The sequence below is a fragment of the Haemaphysalis longicornis genome, unplaced genomic scaffold, assembly GCF_048455015.1.
Source record: "Haemaphysalis longicornis isolate Haplotype H1 unplaced genomic scaffold, Haemaphysalis longicornis Haplotype H1 scaffold_12, whole genome shotgun sequence".
Taxonomy (NCBI): domain Eukaryota; kingdom Metazoa; phylum Arthropoda; class Arachnida; order Ixodida; family Ixodidae; genus Haemaphysalis; species Haemaphysalis longicornis.
The window spans coordinates 109,378,888-109,389,163 of record NW_027526225.1 but is presented as its reverse complement, the minus strand read 5'-3'; positions in this window follow the sequence as shown (position 1 = coordinate 109,389,163).

The following is a 10,276-nucleotide window of genomic DNA, read 5'->3' as shown; positions in this document are numbered from 1 at the left end:
CCGGCCGACAGAGTCAGTCGGCCCAGCGTTTCGTCCGCCGGCCGCCGGCGGGTCTCCGCAATTCGTTCGCTCAGTTGAAACGAAGCCAGGACACGTTCGTGAATGGAAGAATCAGCCTTTCTTTACTTGGTTTGTTTGTACACTGTATCTAGCTCCAAGTCAAGGTCGCTTCACACAAGCTCTGCACAAGCGCACATGCGACGCTTCGCTGACTGGTACGCCTGTAGGAAAATATAAGGCCTCTTGAAGGCGGGAGAAGAGTCAGCGAAGTCAATATAGGTACTAAGGAAATAAAATCAACTGATATTTTTACCGTACAGCGTAAAAATAAGGTGCGGGAAGCACTTTTTTTCGCTGGGCGAACAAGCACAGCGGTCAGCAGCACGACTACGCATCTGCGAACGCTTTTCCGTCTACGAAATGCAATTGCTAGACGTGAGCTATTGCGGAAACTCGGGGGACGCTTACTGCACGAGCACAATACAACAAATAGTCACCTAAGCTGCTTGAAATGCCAAAACTAAATAAAATGTAAACTTATTATACAATATATACCTTATATTACCATGGTCAGCGCAGCCCGTCCCGTGGCCGAGTTGTCTAAGGCTGCAGGTATGTCGCCGCCAAGTGTTTTGCGAGTCACGAGTTCGAGTCCCCGCGGATACGTGCTTTTTTTTTTTTTTTTTTTGTAAGTTAACTTATTTGTTTTCTGCCAATGTTTTCTACATTGAGTTCACCTTTGTTTGGGCCGCAACGTTCATGGCTCCACGAACTAGTTCACAGAACGCGCGCAGGCTGGCACTGGCGCGCTAGCGAGTTCTCGTTGGCGTGCTGTCCATAAGCACCGACTGCTTGCGGGCAGTGGGCACAGGCCAGAATGAACAGACCCTTGGCCTGGTGCGAACACGCATTTTACGGTACAAGCATGAGTGAGGCAAGCTCCAAATAGGGGGGGAAAAGCGCATGACATTTGTGCGTCTGCGGGTACGCGGAGGGCGTCCATGCACTGCGTAGACCTCGGCTAGTGAATGCTACGATTCCAAGCCGTCCTGGGAGGCTTATCTTTATGCATTTTTACAGCTGACAACATGGCAGAAGCGCGGTACGATGATTACTGAGTTATTGAGAATGCCCATCCAACAACGCCACAGGTTGTGTTTTACAGAACCGAAACCGAAACCGAAACTTGTTTGGTTGCTCACCTTGGGCATCGTCCAATCACGGTCCCGCTCCTCCCAACGTCACAGCTTTAGTTGGTGCGGCCGCCGCAAACCGCGCATGGTAGTTTTTCTTCTTTGGCGCTTTGTAAAATAATTACCGATTTGTCAACCGGATAAACGATGAAAAGTGGGCTAATTTGAGCCAGTCTACGCAGTGCAAGCAAAAACGGGAGCTTGACAAATTCACTTCAGTGTCCCTTTAAGCGTTAATGTGAGATTCCTCCACATTTTTTATTGTTTTCGTCGGTTGAGCTCGCTGTGTGCTTATTAGGCAAACGTATAACGTGCGCATTGACGTTAATTTTCTTGTTGTGGGGTGTCCCGTGCAAGGATATCAGTTGCAAGAATAAAACCAATTTTCTTCGTTTTGCGAGTTATTCTCAGGAACACCTGCGAGTTTCGATGCAGCGGAAGGAACCAAGGCGTGATTTTATTAAGAAGGAGGAGTGTGGTTACATTTAAGACCCTGCTTACATTTAAGATTATGCGTTAGGATGGGCGTATTTGCGCAAATATTTCCGTCACCATTGAACCCCCATTGCAACGGTACAGCTCAGGCACTCCCATTCACGCAACAAGCTACCAGAAAAGTTAGAACTCGCTTTTATTATTGTAAGAATTAGTCTGCGCCGTGAACTATGTAGTTCGTTACATTTCATATATTCGGAGACCAGTGACCACCAGAAATGTCGGGAGCAAGGGCTTTTCATGTTTCCAGGACTATCTGTTTCTGCCATGTCAAGGCGCAAACCGGTGAAAGGGCTTGGTACGTGTTTACGTGTATACGGCAGCAGCCTGGCTGTTAAGGAGGGTTGTATGTCCCTGAGGCCTGGAAATAAGCGTTGTCCAGGTAAAGCGCCGCGTTCCGGGGAGCTTCTAGACGTAGAGTACCCAAATTCTATTTAAAATTCAGGACGTTCAACGTCCTTATCAAGCGGGGATTTCTGCACCAAAGCCACTGTGCGACTTGTGAGAGCTTTTCGGTTTCGAACAAAATCAGCCGGTTCTCTTCAGGATGCGGTTTCAGGTATATAGGGCACCGGCACGTAGAGGGTCACGTGCAATTTTTCGTTATCTCGGTTGTATACTGACACATTGAGTTAATTCCCAACAGCCTCGAACTGATCAATACGCATTAAGACACCAGCTTGTATAAATCTGCCTACAACACGCCAACAGACTTTGTAGAAAGTATTTTCGAACACGAAGATGTTTGATCACAGGTGCGAGAGGACTGAGTTATCGTTGTAGTTATGTCAATCACAAAAATAGGCCCCACTGTATGTAGACGGTCCAAAATGTGTTTTGTGGCGTGCTACATTTTTTTACTCAGTCATTTTTGCGTGCGGCGTATGAAAGAAGTCGTAGATGAAGGAAGAAATTAAGATATAAAAGTAAAGAATCGGATATAAAAATTTAAATTAGTAAGGAAAGCAAGGGGTGTAACCTATTGGGTCGGAAGGTATACAGGCAGGCATGCAGTTATTCCTTGGTTTCTTTTGCTATACGATATTTATCTTCTGAACTTTGAAACTGGTAAAACCACCACCATACACTAGCGAAGCTGTACTTACCTGGAGTCCAGCGAGTGACCACTAGCAGCCCAGGGTAACGCCGTTAATTGCGAGTTTTAGCTGACCGTTTTTCACGGTCCGTTCCGCTCCGATAGCAAGCGGGAGCGCCATTGCGCATGCCTGGCCCGCTTGGCCGCGAACGGCATTGGCTCCGGTTGCGCTGACCGTGCCGCCGATACCGGAGCGGACCGTCGAAAACGGTTAGCTAAAACTCTCTAATAAAAGCGACAGCTTTTCTCCAGTCTGGAACGTCGAGAAACGTGTCCAGTGGTCTTTGATTGGCGGGTAAAGTGAAGGTCCCGTGGAAGAACCCTGGAACGGTGCCGTCGCCTTTACGGTGAACTGTCTTAAGGAGTTCGTTCACGTCTCGTTTTTTTGGTAACTGGCACAACTTCCACTGTCCAGTTCTTCAGCGGAATATCGTTGAGATTGACTTCAAACAGCCACTAGATAGTGAACAAAATGCGCTTAGGTCAACTCATTCCTATTTGTATTTCCCTTACCCCTATACCCCCTTAGATTTACCCCTGGTCCTATACACCAGCCACCTTATTTATCTTTTAACCACTCTTGGTCTTCATCCTGGCCCTTTACACCAGCCGTGTTCATAGTCTTTAATTGGTTTTATTTGTGTTCCCACTAATCAGTTTTAGTTGTCACCTATTCAACAAACCACTTTCTTGGCGCTCTTTGCCCTAGCTGGCCTTGCGCCATTAACATCGAAACATAATCATCATCATTATATTTCCCTTTTTCCTGTATCCCTCACCGATCTGTTGCAGGTATCAGGGATTTTATAAGTCGATCATAACAATCGACGATGTGCCGCACTGAAAGTTTTTCCGTCGGGATATTTATGTACGACCACTTGCAGAGTTCGTCTCCCGCAGTCGGCGGTCAATTTAGGGGTAATAATCTGTTACGCCTTTGCGTGGTTACGCAAAATACTCACAGAGAAAGAAGGCTCCTCGCGCACTGGCCACTGCAGGAGACGCTCCCACCGTAAACGCTGGCGCATCGCAGTGGGCTGTGGCGTGGATTTGTGTTGCCTTCTGGCCGCTATCAAAGATTTCCAAGTCATTCAAAGGTAGGTGCGATATCACGCGAACCATTATTTTCGACATTGCAAAAACGTAAGACATATTTCTGTCCATGAGTGCCCTATTTGCCATAGAGTTCCGTCGACAGGCTTCTAACGGTAAAAAAATTTAACAGAGCTTAACACTACTAAATATCAGCAAGACAAAAAACAAGGTATTGGCATGCGCCACGCACGGTTTTCGATATTTATTATAGGTGCTAAAATTGTTATATAAAGACAAATAACAATTTTAGTTGCGATTGAACATGTACACCAAATGCACTGGACACAATGTGATTCAGTTTAACTTCGCTCCTCGAGTAGCTCCTCAAAGATGGGGCAGAATTCCGGCGAATGTGCAAGTAAACTCAACATGATCCCAGTGATATCAGAAACTCGCAAGCTTCCCTTACAACTCTTGATTTGACCAAACACACGCACCTTATAGATGCGGTTTCCAGCGCCATAACGTTCCGTTCCTATAGGTTTTCCAGGAGAATATTCATACTGTCGCCCATGTTCGGTGATATTCTGTGGGCGTGCTTGTACTCACCGGCACTAACGGCGCGGTCGTAAAACTTGTACAGCTTGCCATCGGCTCGCAGGTACTCGCAGTTCCGGTTTGAGGATTGGGAATTGGCATGCGCTAACCAATCCGCGAACCTTAACGTTCACATTCGTTGTGTACACAATAAAGCCGCCATCTTGCTTCAGCCCGCTGAAGGATTGGGGTCTTTCGCACTCTCCTCGGTTAGGCCAGTTCTTTCCCACGGAAGGGGTCCATTACGTTTTCGAGAGACACGTGGTCGCTCAATTGAACAGCGCCGAGGTTTAACTTGGGCGAGTTCTTAGGCACCAGTGCTTCCGGTACGCGTCCCAGGTACTGCGTCACGAGGATCCAAATATCGTGGTAGATGGGCCTGATATCACCGCGCTCCGCGGCGGGTGCTCCTAGTTCGTGGTCAGAGGGTGCCAATTCGACGAGCCGGTATTGTAACCCAAGTTCGCGCTGCCGACGAACATCTGGAAGATGGCGAACACGTTCATCACGATCGTCTTCTCGAAGGTCCTCAACACATTCGCATGGTTCGCACATTCCTCAACACATTCGCACCCAGAAATCGACCCGACCAGTGTAGTATTCGATGACGACCGTGGTGGGCGCAGAATTCGGATTGCTAACTTCATTACGAAGAATGCATCGGGAATGTTGCAAGTCGGTGAGACGTCGCCAGCTACGAGGATTTCTCGCACCTTGTCGCACTTGTATTTCCTTAAGTACGGGAAGTCTGGGCGAAAGTAGACGACGTCTCTGCCCATGTGCTTTTCCATTTCTGTCAGTAGATGCTCCATGTAGTCCCGGTCCTACTTGAAGTAGTGGCAATACTCGTTCGGCACTAGTACGGCAATAATGGGATCATCGTTTTTATATAGGTGACGCCGCAGGATGTGTAGAATCTTCCTAAACCAGCTATCTACGGGATCGATGAATTCCTTCGGAGAACAGCGGTATACCATAACGGGTGCTTGTCTGAGAAGCCATCAGGCAATCCGCCATTGTCCCATTCAACGCAAATATAAGGTCCTGGACGATCTCTGGAGGGAAGGCCTTCGTCTTTAATATCATCCGAAAATAGTTCGAGGTCGTCGTTGTCATCGAAGCGGTATTCGCCCGGTTCGGGCTCGTGGCCTCTCCATTCGATGTAGAAGGTAACGGCGTTCAGTCCCGCCATCTTGACTTTATTCAATTGGTTCTTTCAGTATGCTTTAGGCCACCGGAAATAGTGCATTTCACCGGAAATGAACCAAAACGCCGGGTCGTCTTTCAGAAATTCCTTGTGTTGGTGGCCGATGATCAATGATCGCTCGCTTTTGCATTGAATCACAACAGTTCGTGTTATGCAAGGGCCAATGTGGGTTTTCCGTGGAGGTTATTTGCAGCCGTCTAGAAGGAACGGGGAGAATTGGCAGAACCTCTTTCACGTATATTAATCTAAACGTGACAAATAGTTTCGATTTTGTAGTCGCAAAAACTGCACCTCGGCACTGCGGTTTGAATTTTGTTTATGTCCACAAAAGTTTTGCGGTGTTTTTGTAATTTAAGTACTCATTCAACGCTGTGGGTACTGAAGGATTTTGATTCTCTCTTAACGTGGTAACTGAGAGCCTTTTGTTTGTGAAATAATTTCCTTATTGAGCGTACGTAAAGTGGCATATTGTTATAAAGACCTGGAATAATAGGTAAATCACAGCGGATAAGAAAAAAAAGAAAAAAAATTGAGGTCGGCTTCCTTTGTGGCCAAGAAATTCGCGTGCCATTTTAAATTCCAACGTTCTGATTAGTTATTGAGAAAGCGTGCGTGTAAATGCAGCTCTTGCAACTACTGCGTCGCCTAATTGTGGTGATGCTGTCGCATAAAATAGCGACCCGTTAGTCGCAAAAAGATTTCAGCAAGGCAGATATTTCCGGAAACGTGTTGCTGGCCGAGAGCTAATGCTCACGCTTATCGCAGCCTGCGGATATCCCTATAAATTTTCGAAGGTTTTCTAGTAAGGCGCGTAAAACACTCTGCGATGTTCATTGTGTGCACTGAGGATGAATTGAGGCTCTTTTGTCATGCATTAATACCAATTTCCTAGAACGCCATAGTGACCATTTTTTGCGGGAATAACTTATCTTCGTTTGTGTTCGTGGTAGGCCTTTATGATTCCTGGACGGAGTAGGGGAAGCTGCTGCGCAAATTGAACGACAAGCGCGGTGGCTCAGTGGCTAAGGCATTATGCCGCTGAGCACGAGGACGCGGGTTAGATTCCCGGCCTCGGCCGCGGCCGCTTTTCTGATGGAGGCGAAAAGCAAAAACGCCCGTGGGTACGAGATTTCGACGCCCATTAAATATCGTCGGGGGGTCAAAATTATTCCGGAGCCCTCTACTACGGCACGCCTTATCGACTGAGTTGCGTCGGCGACTTAAACCCTACAACCAATCAAGTTCTTCGGACCAGTAAGAGGCAATTGATCTGCAAATAGGACATGTACCAAGCTTACGTTGGGAAGAAAAGGCGCGTAACTTGAAAAACGAAGTGATGTTTTACCGCCTTAAATACATTTCCTCCAGTCGCGCCAATCGGGACACTGTGGAGATAGGGTCATTCTATGGTCGTTGATGTCCAACCGCCGTGAGAATTCGTGGCTCTGCGGTAGGTTATTGATAAGGTTTATATTATGACAATGACAAAAGTGTACAGGCCCAACACATTTATTTGTCAGATTAGGTGAGTACAGGGGGCAGTTAACAATGAAAGGCTAAACAAAAGCAAGCAAATATAAGGGAAACATATCCAAAGGCTTTGTTCTTCGCTTGTCCACTTCCCCAAATCCCACACAGCGAAAAACTGATAACCTGCAACGCATAATTGGCCGCGTACTGCTCGCGTCGCTGTAAATGTCGTCTAAAGACGAAATCGTCTTTCGACCACATTTCTTGACACTCTTGACAACATTGTGCCTTCCCGCTCTATTGATTTATTGTATGGTTTAACGCGCCGACGCAACGCAGGCGATGAGGTGCGCCGTAGTGGAGGGCTCCGGGTTAATTTTGACCACCTGAGGATCTTTAACGTGCGCCGAAGTGTGGTACACACGGGCGTTCTTGCTTTTCGCCTTCATCAGAAAAGCGGTCGCCACGGCCGGGAATCGAACCCGCGTCCTCGTGCTGCCTCCCCGCTCTACCTCGCCCAACCCTCAAGCTATTTACTACCCATCTCGCTCCTTTCAGGATAAACACAGTGGAGGGTTTTTGTGACCAACGGAGTGGAGAAGTATAAAGTATTGTAGCACGTTTCGTCATTTAGAAAGGTTTTACCTGTGGTGGTGGTGGTGGAGAAACATTTATTCAAGCGAAAGAGGTTCGCGCTTGAAAGCGGGAGAAGCCCTCAGTCCAGGGCCCCTGCGGCGGCTGCGGTCCTGCGTGCCCGGTCCAACTGTCGCTGGTCCTCAGGGTCCGAACTGCACAGCGTGGCCTCCCACTGCTCGAGGGTGGGGGTGCGAATAATGGGTGCTGCTGGGGTGTTCTGGCAAGCCCACGTGGTGTGGTACAGTGTTGCATATTCGCTGCAGTGTGGGCATGTTGGTGGATATATTGTGGGGTGTATGATGTGCAGGAAGCTAAGGTTGGGGTGTGTGTTGGTCTGTAGTTGCCGCCAGGCTACAGCCTCTTCTCGGGTAAGCTTCTGGTGCGGTGGTGGGTAGGCACATCTCGCAAGGCGGTGGTGTTGCAGAAGTGAACGGTACTGCTGCTGGGCAGGCTCTGGGTCACGGAGCGACTGGTGCGGTGCCCGGAGGGTGTATGCTCGGGCTGTAGCGTGTGCTCGCTCGTTTCCGTAGAGCCCTGTGTGACGTGGCGTCCATATCAGTACATTTGGGTTTAGGGTGTCTTTGTGCTTTTTTAGTAGTCGGAGAGCGCATATTGAGATCCGACCGTTGCCGTAGTTTCTGCATGCCTGCGGACAGTCTGTAATCATATGAAGTGGGCTATTCGAAGTTGGAGACGTCATCGCCAGTGCGGTGGTCGTTTCTTCGGCTTCAACGATGTTTTTTGTTTTTTACGGTCGCAGTGCAAACGACATCGCCCGAGCCGTCAATGACACTAACTGCTGTGGCTGGATGGGACGCGTAGTGGGCCGCATCCGCGAAGCGCGCATGCGGGTGGTCAGAGTACTTTCCTTGCACGAATTGTACCCGTGCTTGTCTGCGCTGTGCGTGATGCTCAGGATGCATGTTTCGCGGGAGCGGAGCAACCCTGATGAGCGTGCGGATGTCCCGAGGAACAGTTTCCGGACGAGGGTGGCTGGCGTCCGCTATCCGGTAGCCTAGCTGCCTCAGCAGCGTGCGACCGGTCGAAGTTAGTCTGAGCCGCTCTAGTTGGCTGACAAGGTGGGCATCAATGATCTCCCGCACCTTGTTGTGCACCCCGAGCGCTTCCAACTTGCTAGTAGCGGTGTGAGGAGGGAGGCCTAGCGCTTGCTTGTACGCCTTCCGCAGTTGTATGTCAAGCTGGTCCAATTCCCTCGGTTTCAGCGGGAAGTAAGGTATAAACTTCTTGTTCAAGGATTCGTTCAACTTTTGGCCGGGTGCCGGAATCGAGCGACACAGACAGACAAACAGACAGGCGAATATTTTCCGGTTTAAGTAACTCCAGGAAGGCTACACTCTTCAAAACAGTTTTTAGTGTGTCCATTCAATGCTAACATTGAAATGGTGCGACGAAACCGAACTAGAGGCGCCCCTATAATCACAAAGTCACGTTGGTTACTTTGCAGTAGCATTGGTCGGTGGCTGAAATCGCAGAAATAAGTACCTCGGACGTCATAAGAGCTGGAGAGGAAGTGTCTGGTAAATTTCCGCTTCTTCATCAGCTTTTCTTAACATCTAGATTAGTTGCTTCAAGTTTGCGTTGAATTTGGGATATTTTGTTTTTATACAAAGTAGTCTTTTAAGTGAAGGCCACTTCTATTTAATCCGAATGGTGTCTCTAGTATAATTTTACATCGAAAGCTACATTGCGAAGCAACCTTATTTACAGCACAAGATCGCCGGTATTTAAAGTAAAATTTGACGTGTTCAAGTCGTATTAACAGGCGATAAGATACATGCTTTCTTTTTCTATCAGAACCTATCGGGTATTACTCGTCTTGACGTGTTCGAAATGGTATACCCTGCTCAATTTATTCTTCATGCAAACATGGCAAATTAAAACACGAATTAGACCACCACTTCATGTCCCTAAACCTGCCATAACCAGGATTGTAGTTTGAGCTATGTTATTGCACTGCATTGTTTTTTTTTTATGTCTAGGTTGATGATGTGTATTTTCTGCTTGCAGGTGATGTTTCATATATTGGTGTTAGGCACTGCTTATTCTATTTTTATTTTAAACGCGAATATCATTGTTTTTGCATCATTGCGGTTCGAACATTTAGTTTTTGGTTTCTGTACACGAGGACCCACTGCAGTCTCACGGCGAAACCTTCTCGGCATAAACCAGGTGTAAAGATAATATTAAAATGAACTAAAACACATATTTACGAGTCGAGTGTCCACCAAATCTCCGACACAAAACATTTGAATATTCCCGCGTAGCGTCTCCAATCCAGTTTGAAAGGTAGTCCTTGAAACGCCTTGTGAGGTGTTCCTACAGTCGCGTGGCTTCTAAGGAGGGTTGCTATGCCACTGAGTCCTCTAAATGAACACTAACCAGGTAGAGTTTTCCACCATTGGGGTGACATGCATTCGAGACATCGGGGTGCCACGTTGCATTTAGTATGTCGGATGTGCAACGTCGGTATCAAGCAGGGATTTGTCGACCAGCGACACCGTTTTATTGCGTGGGCTTCGTCGGTTT